At 40.0% G+C, this 21,361-nt stretch overlaps 1 protein-coding gene across 2 annotated transcripts in view; it reads left to right on the plus strand.

Annotated features, from left to right (window-relative positions):
* Positions 1 to 259: 259 nt before the first annotated feature.
* Positions 260 to 21,361, plus strand: part of ADIPOR2 (adiponectin receptor 2) — a 91,988-nt gene continuing 70,886 nt past the window's right edge. The window contains exons 1-2 of one of the 2 annotated variants that reach the window (XM_074403337.1): positions 260 to 467; positions 2,989 to 3,142. The gene's annotated coding sequence lies outside the window, so the exon portion shown is untranslated. The remainder of the gene's footprint in view (positions 468 to 2,988; positions 3,143 to 21,361) is intronic. The other variant, XM_010345065.3, reaches the window with a different exon arrangement.

Consider the following 21,361-nt stretch of genomic DNA (forward strand, 5'->3'; position numbering starts at 1 on the left):
AGCTCTAAATTGCTTCCTTTTTCGGTGGGAGCAAAAACTCCGAGGCGTTGTGTGAGCGCCTAATGAGCGTACGTTCCTCCGTCCCTCGACGTACCGTAGAGTTTCTGCTGAGCTCCTAGCGGAACTACAGCTCCCACGATGCACCCAGGTTCTAGAGCGGTCAGAGGGGCAGCTTCCGGTTTAGGACAGCGCGGCTGCGCACGGAGTGTAGTCTTATTGGCTCGAACCGCCTCGTGCGATGCGCGTCACGGCGACGTGGGGGCGGGGAGACGCGGCGGCGGTGGCGGAGGCGGTCGCGGTCGCGGCGGGGCGAGCGCGATTCCAGAAGCGGCATCGCGGCGGCGGCAGCGGCGGCGGCTACACCGGGCTGGGCCCCCTCCCTCTTCCGTTCCCCCCTCCTTCCCCTTCCCCTCAGCACTGGTTCCCGAGAAGTCCGGGAGGCGCGGCGAGGCGGCGACCGGCTCCGGGTGAGGGTCTCTGGAGTGTGGGCGCCGTTTGGGCTCAGAGGGAGAGCCTGGGGTCGGGGGGAGGTGAGGGCTGAGGCGGCGAGTGTCTCCGGCGCGGGCCGGAGAGTGCGCGTTCGGCCAGGCCCGCAACTTGATCCCTAAGTCTGACCTGCCGCCCGGCGCGGGGTGCGGTGGTCCGACGGGCGGCCGTGGGGGGCCTGGAGCCGCCCTCCTTGCGACCGCAGTGGAGGAGCCCGGCGCCCACCGCCCGCCTCGTCGCGTCTGTAGCGGCGAAGGGTCGGAGCCCGCCGCCGTCAGCTCTGCGCACCTTCGGGTGCAGTTGCTCCGGCTCACTGTCCGCGGAGAGGATCTGCCCGCCCCTCTTCGTCTCCGTCTCTTCTGTCTCTTACAGGAATTTCTTTGGTGGAGGCTTGGGATGGGCTCCCCAAGCACTTCTTTCAGTGACTGGGGTGGGCAGAGCTCCTCGCCTTTCTCTGGTGGCGCGTCAGGCAGCCTTCTTGGTACCTTGGGTCCTGTTCTCCTAAGCCCCGGTCCGTCAATGTTGGCTTCTTTTAAAATTACTGCTAACAGGATTACAAATCAGTTTTTAGGGAGCTCGGAGAGAGTTTGGTTTGGAAACTGATAGTCTTTTTTCTCCTCCTGGCTTTCGACCTTGATTTAAACGTTTGCCTCTGAAATTTTGACAACTTCGTAAAATGGTCCAAAAGGGAATTTTGGTAGAAAGGTTTAAATTCCTAATTGGGATGTTATGGGGTACAGTGACTTCATTGCAGGTTGTTGACATTTTTTATTTATTTCTTTTTTTTTTTAAGTAGGATGGTCTTTGAATTTTTTGACTCTGGGTTTCTGAGACTTGGTTATTGTCCCTATTTATGTTCCAAAGCAGACTTTTTAACCACCCCTTCCTCTCACCAAGGGAATCCCTTTACACGCCAAGAAATCTGTCATAACATTTAAAATCATTTGATCACAAAACTTTTCCAAACGAAATGTTAAAAATTCCTTCAGAAAAAAATTCCTTCTACCCATAGCTTTATTTTTTTGCGGGGAGATTATAAATCTTGGCAGTTGTAATGTTTGAAGTGTCCTCTTACCAAAGGCCATTGTTGTGTCTCCTTAAACGACTCTTAGGTAATTCCTGGATGTTTTCATCCGTTCTTATAAATTTGTTGTCAGCGTGCTGATTGTGATGATCTGTAACCAAAATTCATCAGTAAAGATTTCCACACATGTGGCAGCTGCTTGTTGGTGAATTAGGAAATTTGAAAAAGTTGCAAGTTAAATGTGAGAGACATATTTCTTCTAACTTCTGATTGTAACTGCCCACCAGTATACATACGTTCCTATCTAGTCTTTGGTCTGATTAGCAGATTTCCTCTTTTTATTTGGCACGAGAAATGAAAGTAGGATTTCCAGAGCCTTTAAGAGTTTTTTTTTCCCCCATATCTCTTAGGCTCCTTGTATGAATTTATAAATGATTGGGGTTTACTATCAACAATATCAGTTTAGCTGGTGAACCTTTTTTTTTTTTAAAGTATAAATCACATTTCGTTTCCCAAAATGAAAATAATTTTATTCTTTTTTTCACAGATTGACAAATTTTACAGCCTGCAGGCCAAGTCTTGCCAGTTATCTCTTTTTGTAAATAAAGATGTTATTAGGCCTGGCACGGTGGCACATGCGGGTAATCCCATCACTTTGGGAGGCTGAGGAGGGCATATAACTTGAGGTCAGGAGTTTGAGACCAGCCTGGCCAGCATAGTGAAAGCCCATATTTATTAAAACTACGAAAATTAGTCCGGTGTGTTGGCACATGCCTGTAATCCCAGCTACCCTGGAGGCTGAGGCAGAATGGTTTGTTTGAACCTGGAAGGTGGAGGTTGCAGTGAGTGGAGATTGTGCCATTGCCCTCCAGCCTAGGCAACAAGAGGGTAACTCCATCTCAAAAAAAAAAAAAAAAAGTTTTTGTTAGAACATAGCCATATGCTGTCGTTTAGATATTGTCTGTGGTGTCTTTTGTGGTACAGCAGCAGAGTTGATTAGTTGTGCCAGAGACCCATATGGCCTGTAATACCTAAATATTTGTTTACAATGTGACCCTTAATAGAAAAAGTTTGCCCAGCTTCGTTAAAACTGATACATAGTCAATGTTGAAAACTAAAATGAGTCCCTAAATTGTAAAGGAGAAAGTAAAAATTATCTACAAGTACACCGCTCAGGGATTGTTTTTGTGTGATTATAGAACCTGTTGGTGATTATTTTTTATATAAATGAACTCTGAACTCACATTGTTAAATGTTGGTTTGTAATTGCTTCTTTTCTTTTTTTGGCGGGGGCGGGGGGGCAGAATTTTGCTCTTGTTGCCCAGGCTGGAGTGCAATGGGGTGATCTCGGCTCACTGCAACCTGCACCTCCTGGGGTTGAAGCGATTCTCCAGACTCAGCATCCTGAGTTGATGGGATTACAGGCACTCGCCACCATGCCTGGCTAATTTTCTTCTTTTCTTTTTTTGTATTTTTAGTAGAGACGGAATTTTACCATGTTGTCCAGACTGGTCTCAAACTCCTGACCTCAGGTGATTCACCCTGTAATACCTAGATTCACCTTTGCCTCCCAAAGTGCTGGGATTACAGCTGTGAGCAACCGCTTGGCCGTGTAATCTGCTTTTTAAAAAAGTATGTCATTATTTGTATTTTCTTTCTTTCTTTTTTTTTTGGTGCTGTGACTCAGATTGCATTTGGTTTTTGAATGCTTTTGTATTTTCTGCATTTGCAGTCTTTCTAGAAAGGGGCTGTGAACTAGGTGTTCCTGATTTGTCTTACCAGTCAAGATTTAAAAAGAAAATTCAGGAATTATGAAATTCTTGGTAATGAAGATGCTGATACTTAACGTTTATTGAACACTTAACTATGTACTAGACAATTTTCCACTACTTTACATGTATTGAATCATTTAATGGCTGTGGCAGCTCTGTGAGTACATACTATGATTTCTGTTATACAGGTGAGGAAACTAAGGCAAGGAGAAAAATTAAGTAACTATTGAAGTTTATCAGCTAGCAGATAGCTGGTGGAGGTAGGATTTGAATTCATGCAGTCTGATTTGAGAACCTAAATTCTTAACAATATGCTACAGAGCCTCTCCTTATATTATTGCTCAGTGTAGAAAGTTTAGAGAGTCCAGAGATATTCAGTCATCCCTTGGTGTCTGTAGGGGTTGTTTCCAGGACCTTTCATGGATACCAAGATCCACAGATGCTGAAATCTCTGATATAAAATGGCATAGTATTTGCGCATTACCTGTGCATCTCCTCCCAAATACTTTGTATCATTTCTAGTTTACTTACAATACCTAATACAATGTCAATACTATGTAAATAGTTGTTACACTGTATTGTTTATGGAATAAAGACAAGAAAAAGTTTGCACATTCCAAATACAGATGCAGTATTAAAAAAATTTTTTTGGATCCAAGCTTGGTCGAATCCACAGACATAGTTTACATAGGGCTGTGTTCCAGTTTTTTTTTTTTTTTTTAGGATTTCTCTCTGTAGCTCAGGCTGGAGTGCACTGGTACCATCATGGCTCTGCAGCCTCGACTTCCCAGGCTCAGGCGATCCTCCCGCCTTAGCCTCTCAAAGTATTGGGATTATAGGCATGAGCCATTGCACTTGGCCGCAAGTTGTTTTTCTAAAAAAATGGGATCAAGCCCCATGGTGACTTGTGCCTGTAGTCTCAGCTACTTGAGAGGTTGAGGTGGGAGGACTGCTTAAGGCCAGGAGTTTGAGACCAGTCTGGGCAACATAGCATGACTCTTTGTCTCTTAAAAAAAAAAGAAAGTGGGCTGGGCATCGTGGCTCATGCCTGTAATCTCTGCACTTCGGGAGGCTGAGGCAAGTGGATCACCAAGGTCAGGAGTTCAAGGCCAGCCTGGCCAACATGATGAAACCCTGTTTCTACTGAAAATTCAGAAAAATAGTGGGGCTTAGTAGCACATGCCCCTGTAATCCCAGCTACTTAGGAGGCTGAGGCAGGAGAATCGTTTGAATTGCTTGGAGGCGGAGGTTGCAGTGAGCTGAGATCACACCACTGCACTCCAGCCTGGGCAACAAGAGCAAAACTGTCTCAAAAAAAAAAAAAAAAAAAAAAAGTGACCAAACCATTCATTTAGAAGTGTGCTTTTTGGTGGTTTTCAAGCTACAGTGCTGTTGGACTTTTTAATGTAAACATTCTTGATTTACTAATTTTCAGATTAATGACAAAATTTATTTTTTTTTGGAATGGAAGACTGGCTTGGATATTACTTTTTCTCTCTTTTCTTTTTCTTTCTCCCTTCCTTTCTCCCTCCATTCTTTTCCCTTCCTCCCTCCCTTCTTTTCTTTCCTTCCTCCTTCCCTCTCTCCCTCCCTCCCTTCTTCCTTTCCTTATCTCATAGTGGCAGCAGCTTTTTCCCAAAGGAATGTTTATTTTTTGATTGGACATTTTGGCTATACCTAATCATCGAAGTTCTTTTTTTTTCTTTATCTCTGGATTTGGAAAATGGATTCACTTTGGTTTTCTTCCTCATGAATTCTTTTTGGTCTGTCCAGCCATTGCAATTGCTAATCGTGTCTCCTTGTCAGACTTTGGTTTTTTTGAAGGTCGTCAATGTTTCAAAAAATTACTTGCTCCTTATCACAATCTATTTCAATACATTTCCTCTTGAGCTTTCCCTGGGGGCAGCTCTGAATTTTTTTCTTAGTTGAGCCATGCAGATTTTCTGGAAGTCATCCTTTAGCTTTGGCTTTCCACTCCTCCATAGGTGCCGTTCAGCTTCTTGGAGATCTCTTGCAGTTTGTACTCATCAGCAGATTCACCAGCAGCACCCTCCTTCTCACTGAGACTGGTGCTTCCCCACCCATCTTTATCATTTTTATCCTTTCCTTTTTCTTCTTTTTTATTTTAATTTTTTTAGACAGAGTCTTACTCTGTTGCCCAGGCTGGAGTATAGTGGTATAGCTCAGTGCAACCTCTGCTTCTTGGGCTCAAGTGATCCTTCCACTTCAGCTTCCCAAGTAGTTGGGATTACAGGCATGCACCACTATGCCTGGCCAACATTTGTATTTTTTTGTAGAAATGGGGTTTTGCCAAGTTGTCCAGGCTGGTCTTGAACTTCTGGCCTCAAGCGATCCTCCTCCCTCAGCCTCTTGAATAGCTGGATTTAACAGGCAGGAGCCATTGTGCCTGGCCATATTCTTACACTTGAGTTATTGGGGTCTCTGTCAGCTTACTCTGAAATTTATTCTGCATCATCTGAGGATTTGGAAGAACTGAATCACAGTTGTAGTAGACATTGTCATATTATTACCTTGTGTGTTTTAAACTGGGACAGGTCTTAAGGAAGGTCTTCTATCATGGCTAGGGGACATTGAGTATTACCTCCTTTTTTTTTGAGATGGAGTCTCGCTCTGTCACTCAGGCTGGAGTGCAGTGGCACCATCTCTCAGCCTCCCAAGTAGCTGGGACTACAGGAACCTGCCATCACGCCCAGCTAATTTTTGTATTTTCTTTTTTTAGTGGAAACAGGGTTTCACCATCTTGGCCAGGCTGATCTTGAACTCCTGACCTTGTGATCCACTTGCCTCAGCCTCCCAAAGTGCTAGGATTACAGGCATGAGCCACCGTGCCCGTTCGAGCTATTATCTCTTATATAGTATTGATTTGGACTGTCATGTCTTCCCCAAAGTTCTTGTCCATAATGGTTGGTCACAGTCATGAGCAGTAACTGAATGATCTCTGGGACTAACAGGTCATGAAATACGTGTTCAGCAAACAGAATGATTTCTGTTACTTCTCTGTGGTGCTGCAGCAGAAACTTTTGCCCAAAGGCATAGAAGTTAGAAGGCTTATGAATTCCTGCCAATCTGGAGATAAGACTTATGAGCATCATGTTACTTCGAACTTCTCCTTAGCTATGTGCTTCAGGAGTGTTTTGGTAAAACTTTGGGGATTGTGAATAAGGCTAATAGCTTAAAACTTATATACCTTGAGTTTTTTCTTCTTTTATTTCTTGGGCACTTTTCCTAACCTTTTCAAGGTTTTGTGTTTGGAGCCACTCTTCCCAGTGACACACTGCAGTAGTAGGCCTCTTGTCACTTTATCTTCAGATTTTGAGTCTGTCCTATTTGTTTCTCTTCGTCATCTTATCCTAGGAAGAATGTCAAGGCAGCAACCGGTATCTTGAAACATGCAGTTGTGATGACATTGACAGTTTTGGCATCAGTCCAGATGTTTCTTGTGGAGTTCAGTTATCATATCCAAAGATATCTTGGCTGCAATTACATTGCCGTCTCTTAATATGGTGTATATGAAATTCTGCAGTACTATATTCACTTTATTTTTGGGTTTTACAGTTAATATTCTTGCTATCAGTCATAACATGAGGATGTAAAGTCTCACAAGCTTATGGCAATATGGAAGTTCAAAGAAGAGCTCTAGCAAACTTGATGGATTGATGCGATACTTATTTTTCAGCAAGATCAAAGCTTCGCAAAATGTTATTAGATGATCTTGATTCAAGACAGTGTAAATGTAGGAAAGTAGATCTTTTAGCCCTTGGGGAACGTTCTGGGTAACAGTGACCAATCTGTGCCATAAATATCACCAGTTCTGCCAGCTCTTTTCTGGGTTTATTTGGTTTTAATTGGAGAACCTCCACGTGTGATTTGTAGTGCATATAGTACTGCTGTAGGAACCCTTTAATGTCAGCCAGTGGATCCACTTTATTAGATTCTGTAGCTGCTGTTTGTTACTGGGCAGCTAATTTCTGCAGGACATGTTGGCTGTAGACTGGATCCACAGTGAGTAGTTCTCAGAGAACCCATACCACTGACCCTTGCAAATGCATCTCAGCGGTGGTGAGGAGTTGTATTTCTGGATGTGACCAGAAACAGCACTTGGGAGCTCAGCAGGTGGTGCTGTCTTGGCTGATTGTGTGTGTGTGTGTTTGGGGTGTATGTGTTTTATTTTACTTTATTTCTGAGACAGGGTCTCTTGCTCTTTCACCCAGGCTGGAGTGTCATGGCACAATCTCGGCTCACTGCAGTCTTGACTCAAGGAGTCCTCCCACCTCAGACTCCCACGTAGCCAGGACTACAGTTGCACGCCACCACGCCAGGCTAATTTTTGCATTTTTAATAGAGACAAGATTTCACTATATTGCCCAGGCTGGTCTTGAACTCCTGTACTCAAGTGATTCTCCTTGCCTTGGCTTCTCAAAGTGCTGGGATTACAGGTGTGAGCCATCATACCAGGCCCTGTGTGTATGTTTTTAAAATTAATATTTGTGGCTTACTTTATATCTGCATCTACTCTGTTCTTTTTAGTAGTTCTCTAGTGTATTATTGAATTGATATGCTATAACTTAATACTGTAGTGCTCTTATTGCTGGACATTTAGATTATATAAATGGATTGTAAATTGTCCATACATTTTATGTATATTTATTGCAAGTTAATTCCCCTTTAGTAATTTTGTAATAGTTGAAGAAAATACATTTTTCATTTTGATGTATATCATCAGACTGCCATCCAGAAAGGTCACAGCAATGTAAACTCTCGCCTGAAATGTGGATGGGGTCTAGCTTCTCTATGTCATTACAAACTTAAAAAAAAAAAAATCTTCGTTTATCTGATAGGAGGTTAAACATTTCCAGTATATTCTGTCTAACTGGGAGATGTGTTTTGTTTCAATAGCATTCTTTTGAAGTTGATTTATGATTACTTTAGGTGGAGCATGCGTTCTGTTCCTGGTACTCCCTTAGGTGGAGCTGCTCCACCTATTTACATTCTCTTGTTGGCTTTTGAAAGCATATAGTTTTGCTATCACCGATCAAAAAGAATCTGGGTGCGTGTCTAATAGACGATATATTTCTTGAGGGTAAGGAACATATAACTTTCTTCATGTCTGCTGGCAGGTCTGGTATATAGCAGGTGGTGAGTAAATAGTCCTTTAAAAACCTAAATTGGTTCATGTTCTTTGGGCTTACTGCTGAGTGAAGTGCTTTAATTTTGCTAAAAATAATCTTTTCAAATTGTGAGACATAAACTTGAAAAAATGCAGTATAGGCCAGGTGTGGTTGCTCACGCCTGTAATCCCACCACTTTGGGAGACCAAGGTGGGCGGATTACTGAAGTCAAGAGTTCAAGACCAGCCCGACCAACATAGAGAAACCCTGTCTCTACTAAAAATACAAAAATTAACCGAGCGTGGTGGTGCATGCTTGTAATCTCAGCTACTCAGGAGGCTGAGGCAGGAGAATCGCTTGAACCTAGGAGGTGGAGGTTGCGATGAGCTCAGATCGTGCCGCTGCACTCCAGCCTGGGCAACAAGAGCAAAACTCTATCTCGAAAAAAAAAAAGAAAAACTGCAGTATAAAATTGTCACGTTGGCGTATGTCTGTCTTATCTCTAAAATGAGTTAAATAGGGCTAATTGATATCTTAGGCCCTTTAAGGAAATATTAGTGTATTTTACAAGTACATTTGGTATTTAGAAATTGGAAGTTGAGGAATTTGTTAAGTAGGGGATTTGTTTCACATTACTTCTGGTTTTCAGTTTTCTGGACTGGAGTATATCATGTGTTAGAAGGGGATATATGTTGGCTAATACTATAGATTGGCTTAATTAGACATTTTAAGTGTCCAGACAGAAGGAAAAGGGAAGCTGAATTCTGAGAATTGCCAGATTATCTTCAGGCATGGGAAAAATACCTGTAGGAAAGGACACTTTAAGTTTTTTAATGGAAGACTACAACAAAATGGCATTTTCTTTGTAACTGACTGATGGTGTTACACATTCTTATTGGACTTATTGAATATAAGAATATTCCGGCCGGGCGCGGTGGCTCAAGCCTGTAATCCCAGCACTTTGGGAGGCCGAGGCGGGTGGATCACGAGGTTGAGAGATCGAGACCATCCTGGTCAACATGGTGAAACCCCGTCTCTACTAAAAATACAAAAAATTAGCTGGGCATGGTGGCCCGTGCCTGTAATTCCAGCTACTCAGGAGGCTGAGGCAGGAGAATTGCTTGAACCCAGGAGGCGGAGGTTGCGGTGAGCCGAGATCGCGCCATTGCACTCCAGCCTGGGTAACAAGAGTGAAACTCCGTCTCAAAAAAAAAAAAAAAAAAAAAAGAATATTCCTTTTTTTTCTTTTTCTTTTTTTCGGAGATGGAGTCTTACTCTGTCGCCCAGGCTGGAGTGCAATGGCGTGATCTTGGCTTGCTGCACCTTCCACCTTCCAGGTTCAAGTGATTCTCTTGCTTCAGCCTCCTGAATAGCTGGGATTATAGGTGCCTGCCACCACGCCTGGCTAATTTATGTATTTTTAGTAGAGACGGGGTTTCACCATGTTGGTCAGGCTGGTCTCAAACTCCTGACTTCGTGATCTGCTAGCCTTGGCCTCCCAAAGTGCTAGGATTACAGGCATGAGCCACTGCGCCCGACCAAGAATATTCTTATTTCCACAATATGTATGTACAGAAAACAAAACATGCAAAATATATGGTCTTAAAGGGGCAAAATTAGTTAGCTTATTACACTTTGGCCTTTCTTTTGGGTGTTTGTTATTAGTATATCAGCTAATTATTTTTCATTGGTTGCATATTCACTTCAATCTTGTATGTTTTGAAATTTAGTTTAGTGAACATGTGTGCCTAGTTGTATCCATATATTCCTTTGGTTAAGGAGGACGTTTTTGTGGTGGGGGATACGTTATGAAAACTTTAGCAGAATGGAACAGAAGGTTGACTTTATTTTCTTGAAATTTATTTTATCCTAGTTCTTCCAGAAAGGATTTCTGGTAACTTAAAATAAACGATCTGGAAGTGTAATAAAATATGTGTAAAAAGAAGAAATCAAGGAAAGGACAAAGCATATATTCTTTTCCCAAGTGGCAGCATAATTCAATGACTAAGAATAAAAATTGGGTTTGAATTTGCTTGGCAGTGAGGGTAAAAATGGAAATATGATAAAATGTATAGCACTAAACTAGAAGGAAGAACCAGACCAGTTTTTGAGGGGTAAAATCCTCTCTTGACAGATTTTAAGAAACTATTTACATTGGACATTATATAAAAGCTGTTTTGTTGTTAGTGGCCCTACATTAAAAAAAAAAAGGTAAGGGGTAAGCATTAAGATTTCAAGCCAATGAAATGCATTTTGCATGGGAGTTGATTTGAATTTAGGCTGCAGATGTGTGTTTTATTTGGTCAGTAAGGATTTAAAAAAAAAAAATTTCAAACATACATGAGACTACAGAGACCAATGAAATTAACATTCATATATTAACCATACAACTGTGGCACATCTTAGCATGTTCCCATATTTCTCATTTTTTTCCGAGGAAAAAAATATATACAGCTGAAGCAACTGCTTGGATTACAGTTTACTTTCTTCCCAGAAGTTAACTATCCTGAGTATGGCATTGATCTTTTTTTTTTTTCAAGACAGGGTCTTACTCTATCACCCAGCTTAGAGTACAGTGCGACATGGTCGTGGGTCACTGCAGCCCATCTCCTTTGCTCAAGCTGTCCTCCCACTTCAACCTCCCAAGTAGCTGGGAATAGAGGTGTACACCACTGTGCCTGGCTAATAATTGTATTTTTTTGTAGAGATTGGGTTTTGCCTGTTGCCTAGGCTGGTCTGTACGCAAGCAGTGTGCCCACCTTGGCCTCCCAAAAATGCAGGGATTACAGGTGTGAGCCACTGCTTCTGGCCTGATCATTTTTATATAATTACTACATAGGTATATATTCACATATTGTAGTATTGCTTTGCATATTTTCAAATTTTATGTAAATGATAGGGTCTGCCTATTCTATAACTTACCTTTCATGAATTTTTTTTGGTTTATGAAACTGCTGATATGTTAACCATTTTTGACCTACAAAAATGACAGTTTCGTATGGCCCACCTAATAAATAGTCATTACTTTTATCTGCTGTAAAACTATATTCTATTATATGAATATAGCCAGATTAAAGTTATTTATTCTTATGTTGATAGGCATTTAGATTGTTTCTAGGTTTTCATGTATTAAAAACTGTGTTACCTTGAACATTTCGTTATTAGGAATCCTTGTGTTTACATTTAAGATCTTTGGCAAGTTTTTAAAACTTCAAATTGTGATTGGATGTGGTGGCTTGCACCTGTAATAGCAGTACTTTGGGAGGCCGAGGTGGGTGGATCACCTGAGGTCAGGAGTTTGAGACGAGCCTGACCATCGTGTTGAAACCCCATCTCTACTAAAAATACAAAAATTAGCTGGGTGTGGAGGCAGGTGCCTTTAATCCCAGCTACTCGGGAGGCTGAGGCAGGAGAATCGCTTGAACCTGGGAGGCAGAGGTTTCAGTGAGCCGAGATCAAGCCATTGCACTCCAGCCTGGACGACAAGAGCGAAACTCCATCTTAAAAAACAAATGAAGAAACAAAAAACAAAAAACCTGCATGTTGTAACTCCCTAATGGATTGTGAAATCAATTTAGGAATTAGAAAAGTATTGGGTTGTATTGCAAACAATAAGGACAAAATGTTTCGTGAAATTTTTATTTCTATGTGTATATATATGTGGTTATTAAGTTTGAAATGAAGCCCTTTGTGGTGAATTACCCAGAAGTACAATTAGTGGGCTGAAGATTTTGGAGGTTATGGGATTTATTTTAGCTATATTGGATATTGTCAAATTTGCTGTCACTTTGCATATTTTAGCACTAGAATATGAGAATTTGCTGTCTTCAGATTGTTATGATTCATGGCATTGTGAGACTTTTTACTTGTTTGTAAATCAGATGATTTTGAAATGGTACCATGTTTTTAAATTTATTTTTTGATTATGGGGTTGAGTATGTTTTCAAATATTAGATGACTGTTCAAGTGTTCGTTTCTTGAATTGGCTGTTGTTTTCCTTCCGTAACCATTTGGGTGGTCTTTCTAAATTGATTTAAGAAAGTTTTAAATTCATTACATACTCTGATTATGTTTGTTAAGTGAATATTCTCAGTCTGGCTTATCTCTTTTTATATGGTTTGTGTTTTTAATAAAACGTATTACCATTTTCTTTGTGTTTTTTTTTTTTTTTTTTGAGACGGAGTTTCGCTCTTGTTACCCAGGGTGCAGTGCAATGGCACGATCTCGGCTCACCACAACCTCCGCCTCCTGGGTTCAGGCAATTTTCCTGCCTCAGCCTCCTGAGTAGCTAGGATTACAGGCACGTGCCACCATGCCCAGCTAATGTTTTGTATTTTTAGTAGAGACGGGGTTTCACCTTGTTGACCAGGATGGTCTCGATCTCTTGACCTCGTGATCCACCCGCCTCGGCCTCCCAAAGTGCTGGGATTACAGGCTTGAGCCACCGCTCCCGGCCTCTTTGTGTTTTATTTAAGAAATCTGGGGGTGATCACTCTGGTTCTCCTCATGTACATTAATAAATTTGTTACTCCATTTCTTCAGTTGATCTCCCTTTTGTGAGTTGGGTTTTCAGTGAACCATTAGAGAGCAAAGGGGACATTTTCCTGTGACTCCTACACAGGTATTCAAAACTTCCCAGGTTAGTAAGCCTTCTGTGAACTGTCTTCCAAATGTTTATTAAAATGTTTATTAAAAACTCTTAGGAACTCTGCTTGACTACTGAAAAAAGTTAAAACAATCTAAATGTTAAAAATTATATGTGTTTAGACTTCAGAATTTTTTGTAGATATTAAGAGAATAAGCTAGAGCTATACATTGTGACGTGAAAATGCCTATTGTGGCCGGGCGCGGTGGCTCAAGCCTGTAATCCCAGCAGTTTGGGAGGCCGAGGCTCTGTTGCCAGGCTGGAGTGCAGTGGTGTGATCTTGGCTCACTGCAACCTCTGCCTCCTGGGTTCAAGTGATTCCCCTCCCTCAGCCTCCCAAGTAGCTGGGACTACAGGCGTGTGCGACCATGCCCAGCCAGTTTTTGTATTTTTAGTAGAGACAGGGTTTCATCCTGTTGGCCAAGATGGTCTTAATCTCTTGACCTTGTGATCCACCCACCTTGGCCTCCTGAAGTGCTGGGATTACAGGCCTGAGCCACTGTGCCCAGTCACGTTTGAGACTTATGATTTTGACTTTAGGGAACTTATGTTCATGAAGTTATCTTAACTTTCTGAGATGTTTGATATAAAACACTATAAATCACTTCGTTTAAGAAAGAAAACTTTTTCTTTCCTTGTAAGTGGGTTTTTATTACACATTTATTCTAAGAAGTGTTGCTGCTGAGGCTTTCAGATGTATATTGGAAGTTTTTTCTTTTTATTTCTTTCTCATACTGGTGGTCAGGAAAAGGCCTTATGATTTAGTGGAATTGAGCAATATTGAGAAAGATTGTAGATGAAGTTTATTTTTAGATTTCTTAGACTTGCAATATTGAAAAAGGTAACTAACCACTTCCTTGAATTTTCCATCGGCAGCATTATAAAGCAAAACATAAAACGGACTTGTGTTCTGGAGGTAATATGTGAGATGAGATAGAGCCCTGAATGATTGTTATTTAATAATGGGAGAAAGGTGCGTTATCACTTTCAAAGTAGAGTTTTGATTTTGCTCGAAAGGTTGATATGCCGCATATTTTATCTGGACACATTTTATTTTTGAAGTAGTTTAAACAATGGGTTATATGGTATTATAGTACAGATAATTTATGGAAGGAAGTCTTCACATATTTGATGTATTTTGGCACAAAATATATAATCCTGGATTTTTCAGGATTTCCCTGACTATAATATTTAGAACTGTTGTTCTTTATATTAGCATTTTAATTTACAGATTATCTTTAACCCAAAATCTAAAATCTGCAATGCTCCCAAACCTGAAACTTTTTTGACACCCCAAGTGGAAAATATCACACCTGACTTCCAGTGACAAGTTGCAGCCAGAACTTTTGTTTCGTGCAAAGAATTATTAAACATTGTATAAAATTACCTTCAGACTATGAAACAAATGCATTTCATGTTTGGACTTGGGTTATAGCCCCAAGATTTTATTATGTATATGCAAATATTCCAAAATCTGAAAAAATTCCAAATTCAAAACACTTTTTTTTTTCTTTTTGTCTCTGGCTTTGTGTCATACAAAACACTTCTTGGTACTCATCTTTGTTTTAAAGACAATACTCAGAGTCATTATTAAAGATCTTGGGAAATGAGGATAACCATTGTAATATGGCTGTAAAAGAGTCAGACTTTTCTCCTTCAAAGACATTGTGTTTTTAGCCTTGACCACTATCAGTTTGTATAATGCATTGTTTGTGCCTTTAATGAAGTGCTGTAAGATGGTGGTAAAAGCATGGACTTTGAAGTCAAACGGATAAAGATTTGAATTCAGGGTCTTCCACTTAGGTTTGTGTTCTGATAAAATTGCTTGATTTCCGTGAACCTCAGTTTCTTCACCTATAAACTGGGACCCCACTTCGTAAGGATTGTTGGAGGAGTAAGGATTGTTGGAGATGACAGGTGAAGGGTCAACTACTGGGCCTTTCAAAGTTGTTGTCAGTGTTAAAGTAGCAATTCACCTTCTCCTTCAAAGAGAAGACATCATGCTGTACAAAGAAAGGAACCACTTACTTTTGTGGGAGGCACTGTATAATGGGCCAGTTCTTGCTTCTCTGTTTTGTACCTTGTGTAACCTTAGGGAAATTATCCAGAGTTTCACCTCAGTGTTGTCATTGGTAAATAGAGATAATGCTACCTATGTAACAGGCAGAGTTTTAAAAATTAAATGATAATATTTATAAAACCTCACCTCATCTGGCACATGGTAACTTCTATTAATACATTTTTATGGCAATAGGCAATAATATGCTTCTGAAGTAGGTCGCAAGAAGAGCTTTTGGTTGGAGAAACCGGAATGGTTTTGAATGTCTGTTTACTTTGAGGGAGTAAAGACTAGGGAGTATTCATTGAAGGAAGACTGTTTAGGAGGCTACTGTTTTTTGGCCAAAATACAAATAATGTGACTCAAATAATAGTTTCCTAAAATTTTCTGTAATCTAGGCTTATGTAAATAAACTTTACTGTTTTATTAGCGTTGAAATTCAACTTTACTGAAGTATAATTTAAACAACAAAATATACTCATTTTCAGTGTGCAATTAGATGACTTTTGATAATGTACACACCCAGATAACCATCACCCTAATTAAGGTAATGGAATTTCATGTAAGTGGGCTGGGCATTGTAGCTCATGTCCATATTCCCATCACTTTGGGATGCTGAAGTGGGGAGGATCACTTGAGCCAGGAGTTCGAGGCTGCAGTGGACTAGGATCATGCCACTGCTGTCTAGCCTAGTGACACAGTGAGACCCTGTCTCAAAAAATTGTGTGTGTGTGTGTGTGTGTGTGTGTGTGTGTAAAAAATGTTTGTATAATTGGAATCATGCTGTACGTATTCCTTAATGTTTGGCAGCTTTCACTCTGCATGTTTTCCAGAGCCCTCCATGGTGCTTTGTGTTCCAATAGTTTGTTGCTTTTTATTGCTGAGTAGTATTCACTGTAGTATGGCTATACCACAGTTTGTTTCTTCATTCACCTGATATTTGGGTTTCCAGTTTTTGGCTATTATGATTGAAGTGGCAATGAACGTTCATGAACAAGTCTTTCTATTTCTCTTGGGCAAATAGGAGTAGAATTGCTGAGTCATACGGTGTATATTTTGCAGTTTCTAAATAAGTGAAACAGTTTTTCAACCTGATTGTACCATTTTATTTTCCTGTAATCTCATTTGTGTTATATGTTGTGTTTTTAATTTTAACTTTTTTTTTTCAGTGTGAGTGGTTTTTTTTTGTTTGTTTGCTTGTTTTTTTTTTTTGAGACGGAGTTTCGCTCTTGTTACCCAGGCTGGAGTGCAATGGCGCGATCTCGGCTCACCGCAACCTCCGCCTCCTGGGTTCAGGCAATTCTCCTGTCTCAGCCTCCTGAGTAGCTGGGATTACAGGCATGCGCCACCATGCCCAGCTAATTTTTTGTATTTTTAGTAGAGACGGGGTTTCACCTTGTTGACCAGGATGGTCTCGATCTCTTGACCTCATGATCCACCCGCCTCGGCCTCCCAAAGTGCTGGGATTACAGGCTTGAGCCACCGCGCCCGGCATGAGTAGTGTTTTATCGTGGTTTTTATTTACATTTTTTCTTTTTAAATTTTTTGTTTTTTGTTTTGCGACAGGGTCTTGTCTGTTGCCCAGGTTGGTGTGATCCTGGCTCACTGTAACCTTGATTTCCTAGCCTCAAGGACTCCTTCCACCCTAGCCTCCCAAGTAGCTGGGACTACAGGTGTATGCTACCACATCCAGCTAATTTTATTTTGTAAAAATATTTATATAGAAATGGGATCTCTCTCTGTGCCAAGGCTGGTCTTTAACTCCTGTGCTCAACTGATCCTCCAGCCTCAGCAGTCTCCCAAAGTGCTGGGGTTATACGTGTCTGCCACCATGCTCCACCTTATTTGCATTTTTCTAATAGCAAATGGTGTTGAACATTTTTTTCATGTGTTTATTGGCCATTTGCATATCCTTTTGTTAGGTGAAGTGTCTAATTCTTAATTCATTTTAAGAACAGAGTTTTAAAAATTACCGAGTTACAAGTTCTTTATGTGTGTGGATACCAGTACTTTGTTAGCCATGTGAATTTTGGATATACAGTCGGCCCTGCTGTCTGAGAATTCCACATCCACGGATTCAACCAATCTCGGAAAATGGTAAAACAAAAGACAATATGAGAATAAAAAATAATACAAATAAAAATACAGTATCACAAGTGTTTTTATAACATTTAATCATATTTGATATTTTAAGTAATCTAGAGATTGGTTTAAATAAAGTATAACGAAGATGTGCATAGGTTATATGCAAATATGATGCCTCTTTTTTTTTTTTTTTTTTTTTGAGACGGAGTTTCGCTCTTGTTACCCAGGCTGGAGTGCAATGGCACGATCTCGGCTCACCGCAACCTCCGCCTCCTGGGTTCAGGCAATTCTCCTGTCTCAGCCTCCTGAGTAGCTGGGATTACAGGCACGCGCCACCATGCCCAGCTAATGTTTTGTATTTTTAGTAGAGACGGGGTTTCACCATGTTGACCAGGATGGTCCCGATCTCTTGACCTCGTGATCCACCCGCCTTGGCCTCCCAAAGTGCTGGGATTACAGGCTTGAGCCACCGCGCTCGGCCTATGCCTTTTTAAAATAAGGGACTTGATCATCTCAAATTTTGGTGTCCAGTTTTGGGTGTTCTTGAAACTAGTCCCCCAAGGATACAGAGAGATGACTGTATTCTTTTGTTCTGTGGCTTGCCTTTCATTTTCTTAACAGTGTTTGGAAGAGCAGGTGTTTCTTAATTTTGTTGAGTCTACTTTATCACTTTTTACTTATGGTTAGTATATTTTGTGTCTTTTTTTTTTTTTTTTTTTTTAATCAGATAGAGTTTTGCTCTTGCTACCCAGGCTGGAGTGCAATGGCATGATCTCGGCTCACCGCAACCTCCGCCTCCTGGGTTCAGGCAAATCTGCCTTAGCCTCCTGAGTAGCTGGGATTACAGGCACGCGCCACCATGTCCAACTAATTTTTTGTATTTTTAGTAGAGACGGGGTTTCACTATGTTGACCAGAATGCTCTCGATCTCTTGACCTCATGATCCACCCGTCTCGGCTTCCCAAAGTGCTGGGATTACAGGTGTAAGCCACCGCGCCCGGCCCTTTTCATTTTTTTAAGACGAGGTTTCACCGTGTTGGCCAGGCTGGTCTTGAACTCCTGACCTCAGGTGATCTGCCCGTCTTGGCCTCCAAAGTGCTTGGATTACAGGCGTGAGCCACCATGCCCGGCCTGTTTTTTGTGTCTTAAGAAGTATTTAGCAACACCAAATTGTAAAGATTTTCACCTTTGTTTATTTTGGAAGCCTTACAGTTTTAGACACTACATTTAAATCTATGATCTATTTCAAGTTAATTTTTTTTATATGATGTGTGGTGAAATTTGAGGTTCTCCTTTTCCATATGAATATCCAGTTCAAGCACCATTTGGTGAAAAGACTATCCTTTCCTTATTTAGTTACTTTGACTTTTGTTGAAAATCAATTGTCTGAAAATGAGTGGGTCTTTTTATTATTGCATTGATCCATATATCTATACTTTTTTTTTTTTTGAGACAGAATCTTTCTCTGTTGCCTGGGCTGGAGTTCGGTGGAGTGATCTCTGCTCACTGCAACCTCCGCCTCCTGGGTTCAAGCAATTCTCCTGTCTCGGTCACCTGAGTAGCTGGGATTATAGGCATTTGCCACCATGCCTGGCTAATTTTTGTGTTTAGCTGGGTTTCGCCACGTTTGTCAGGCTGGTCTTGACCTCATGACCTCAGGTGATCCACCCAATTCAGCCCCCCCAGTTGCTGGGATTATAGGTATGAGGCATTGGGTCCGGCCAGCCTCTGCAGTGTTTTATAGTTTTCAGTGTAGGACGTGTTGGATGTCTTTTACTGAATTTATTCCTAATTATTTTAAGTGCTTAAGTGGAAATTATTTTAGAGTTTCATTTTTTTTTTCAGTTTGGTGTTATTATGTAGATTACAGTTGATTGGTGGTCTAACATGTAGAAATCCCTTAATAAGTAGTCAGGTGGAATTTAATTTGTTCTCATCTAACTTTCAGGGTAAAATAACCATATAAAAGAAGAAAAAATTGTCTCTGAATTTGAATGGGTTATAAATTTGTATGACTGTATGCCTTATTTTAATTTCTCTGAATTTGAAACATAGAAGTACTTTTGGATTTTATGGTAAAATATACAGTAATGGATGTATGTGGAGACATGTAGAGATCATTCCATAGATGAGAGGATATAGTTGTAGAAAAGCAGAGTTGAAAATTTTTTAAATGCTAAAATAATATTCAGTATTTATATTAAGTATATAGTATTTTAAAGTAGAAAGTGCTTGAGTAGTATGATTAAAAAGAAGAATCTTGTTTTCATTTGAATACATTTTGGCCTACAAGAATGTCTGTTACTGGCTTAAGTATTTTTCTTTGTATATGCTGTCAGATGATTTACCGTTTCCCAGCCAAACCTGATTTGTTGGCCCAGTACAACTATGTTCTCTCCTTTAAGCTGTGTCCTTGATAGTATTTCTGTTCATCCTGCCCAGAAGATTGTATTCTCACACAGTTTTGTGTTACTGGTTCTAAAACATGCTGTAAAGATGAGGAAAATTGTCCTTTAGGCTTTGAAGACTTTACTGTGTGCAGTTAGCATAAGAACTTACATTGCTGGATCTGGTGGTCTGAGAGAGCAGTGTAATTCTGATGATACGTACAGGCATTTGTCTATTAAAAATGGGGATGAAATTGAAGATTGGTTTATTGCCCTTCATGTCATTTTTTGGATTTATGATAACTTAAAGACAAACCTTTGAGAATGTTTATAGTTATTATGACCAGACACTGGAACTGTTGCAGTTTGGCACAGGAGATAATTAGTAGTATTATTGCTGTTAGTCATTATGTAAGAGATGTTAATGTTTGGATTTAACCTTCGAGTCTTCATAATAGGGTATTTCTAACATTCCTGACTAAAAGGCTAGTGAATAAAAAATAATACATTTACAATTATATTAGAACTGCATTGCAGAAAGCATGTGAAATTTGAAGTTTAGAAGATTACTGCTTTAAGACTTTTTTCTTCACACTTTCAGCACTTACGTGTAATGCATCTAGAAGATGCTTCTGGTTTAGGCAAATACAGTACTGCACCTGATTTACATTTTCAGTATTTAATTTTAGTCTTTTTTTCCTAAAGGTTAATTTTCTTTAAAACCTTAGCAATTTTTCTTCCATCCTTTTTCATATTGCAATCATTTGCTCTTGTGATTTTACCACAAACTATGTCCAACTAGGTAGCATTAGTGGAAAATTTATTTGACTCTTTGCCAAATGGGAGATGGCTAGACTATTTTTCATAGTAGAGAATATGTGAATAAAATGCTTTGATTGATCCCTGACCAAATTTAGCAAGAAAAACTTAAGTAAACCTTAATAATAAGCAGGCAATAGAAGTTAAGGTGGTAGTATTCTGACTTTGGATATAAACACTCAGACGTGAACTCTGCTACTGGAAAGTAAGAAATAAAATTATTTTTAAGTTGAGATGAGTTAACCTGTTGATCATCCACCTAGCCTACTGTGGTAGGAATGGTTATAAGACTTGGAATTTTTTATTGTCCTAAGTTGATAAGCATTTGTGTGGAAAGAGAGGCACTTTTTTCTTGAAGTTCACTTTGGAATTTTCAAACTGTTTAAAGTCCTTTAAAATTTTCTGAGTCACTTCTTTATTTTCTAGGCTGCTTATATTAAGAGAAGTATTGCCTTTTTATCCTTTAAAATGTATACCCTCATCTTTAGTGGTTGTCTCTGCTTAGGTTATATTGCTTAGGACGTGTTTAGGTTTGGTTTAAATTTCACTGAGCCTCCGAAAGCAATAGGGACTAAGTAATTTGGCTATGTAGAATTTATTATTAGATTTGTGTATTTGTATTATAAGGAAAACAGTTTTTTAGTAACATATAATGTATATTGTTCATTTTGTTTAGTTCATTGCTGGATTGCCAGTCTCTAGAACATTGCCTGGCACAGAATAAACATATAAGAAGTATTTTTAAAATGATGTACTTAATTTTATTACCCTCCCATGCTTGAAACTGTAACTTTATGTTATAGCTTCCTTTAGCAAAAGGTAAAACTGTAGTCAATATACAGACTATAAATAAATTTTTAAAAATCTTCATTTACCGTAATGTAATAGCATCATTTTACATGCATGCCTGCTTTTCAGGGAATTGATTTGTAGCTCATTTGGGGCATTTGGATAT

Source organism: Saimiri boliviensis, chromosome 7, assembly GCF_048565385.1.
Source record: "Saimiri boliviensis isolate mSaiBol1 chromosome 7, mSaiBol1.pri, whole genome shotgun sequence".
Classification (NCBI taxonomy): Eukaryota; Metazoa; Chordata; class Mammalia; order Primates; family Cebidae; genus Saimiri; species Saimiri boliviensis.